General features: G+C 36.2%; 1 long non-coding RNA gene across 1 annotated transcript; it reads left to right on the top strand.

Annotated features, from left to right (window-relative positions):
• The first annotated feature begins 51 nt into the window (after positions 1–51).
• LOC104911357 lies at positions 52–1,871 on the top strand. Its single transcript, XR_793860.2, has 2 exons — positions 52–623; positions 760–1,871. It is a non-coding gene; the product is annotated as an uncharacterized LOC104911357 (long non-coding RNA).

Raw genomic sequence — 1,871 nt, 5'->3', positions numbered from 1 at the left:
TTTTTGAGGGGGGGGTTCAGATAGACCTAGGAGAGTACTTTTGGTCTGTGCCTTAGGTTCCACTGGAGATGACAGGGTCTGACAAACCAGAGGAATCCTCTGGCAAATAAGTCTTTCAGTTTTATTTTCTTTATGGAAAGGTAGTCAGTAAAAATAAATCACATCAGATAACAGCAGCCTGATGAACTTTGAGTTGGTTTACTTTGAAATTGTTCAAATAATGGATTCCAAAGTCTGCTAACACTTTGCTAAAGCTGTCCCTTAGTGGGACATGAGCTCTCTTGTCTTGTCTTTGCCCAGGAAAAAGTTAATAAAGCTAATTAGGATTCTTGTTAGGCTTGTTTTATGATGTGGAGTTTTTTTAATAAATAATTAAGTCACAATAATGTACTGAGAAATGCAGTGAAACGTTACTAAGTTGTCAATGACTGACAGTTTGTAAAATTAGTTGAAATGGATGAATCGTTGAAATGCTGTTTCATGAGGTACTTCATATTTTGGACTTGTGCAGATACTTGAGAGTATGCCAATGACGGACAAAGTTGAAGAATTGCTACAAGTAATAGGCCCGTTCTATGAAATAGTAGAAGATAAAAAGAACAGAGGATCTGGCCTAACCTCAGGTTCGGACAAATAACTTCCTTTGTGCTATTAATAATCACAATTCCAGCTTTTGGGGGGGGGAGGTGCTTGTTTTCTGTAAGTGATTTTAAAGCTAAATGTTGCATCTTTCTGTTCATTCTCTCTACTATATGGCAGTTCGAATGGAGAAAGTATCTAAATATTTGGAAGGTAGGAATAAGAAATTATGGATAAGTCCATCTCTTCCATTGTTTTGGTGCTGTAGTAATTTTTTGCTAACACTTGTGACTTCTGGGTTTGCCACCTCGTTAGGATGAATCTTCTATTTCTGTTTTGAGGTAAGAAAAAGAGTTAGATTTGGGAGGCTGTATGTTTAGTCATTATCTATGCTTTCTGAACTGCTAAAGGAAGAATCTTCCTGAAGAAAGAAGCATATTTAAGGCCAAATCTAGCTCTTGCCTATTCATTCATGAAAGGAATGACTGTTGGAAATGCATACTGCTACACAGTAATGCAGCTTTGTTATCTGATCTAAATTTTATTTTAAAAAGGTAAGAAATCCTCCCCAGTCAAAACCCACAGCTTTGTTAATCATGGTTTCATAACATCTTCAGAATATAAGATGAATTTGTGAAACTTTCAAGTTAACTTTCTGAGATTCAAATTTACAAGGGGAGTATCTTTTTAACCACTTTACGTTTCCAACAAGTGGCAAACCTAGCAGTGTTGCATAAAAATCAGTGTGGTGCTTTAATTTAGCAATGCCATTGTAAAAATGTTTTGATAATGGTTTTTATGTTATAGGTAATGTGTTCATAAGGCTGTGATATAAGCCTTAGTGATTTTTGAGCTGTCTTCATTTCAGTGAAAACTGTTGAAATGCAAAAGGAGAAAACTTGTAACAGCTCTAAAACCCAAACCGTTGCACAAATGAATTTGATGTGCTTAAGAAGTAGCAATGACTGGTGTCTTTTGTATGTGGGTCTTTTCCCCTTCTTCAGCAAACACAGTTTTGATTTGGTTTTGGCATGGAGTCTCAGAGGGAGTTAAATAGTTATTCATTCCATTTGAATAAGGGTAATGGTTGAGGTTTTCAGATGGCTGCTTTGAAACCATAATTTTTTAAATTATGATTGCACGTAGTTCATGTCAGGAGTTTAATGAGCTTGCCTGACAGCTGGATTGATAGGCAAGATTTTAAGAGTATCAGTAGATTCAGGTCAGTCAGCTGTGTAATAAGGATTTACTTACACTTGGTGTCTGTGGCAGAGTGCCACAAATGCCTTATT

Source organism: Meleagris gallopavo, chromosome 6 (assembly GCF_000146605.3).
Source record: "Meleagris gallopavo isolate NT-WF06-2002-E0010 breed Aviagen turkey brand Nicholas breeding stock chromosome 6, Turkey_5.1, whole genome shotgun sequence".
NCBI lineage: Eukaryota > Metazoa > Chordata > Aves > Galliformes > Phasianidae > Meleagris > Meleagris gallopavo.
This window is presented reverse-complemented; position numbering and strand designations above follow the sequence as displayed.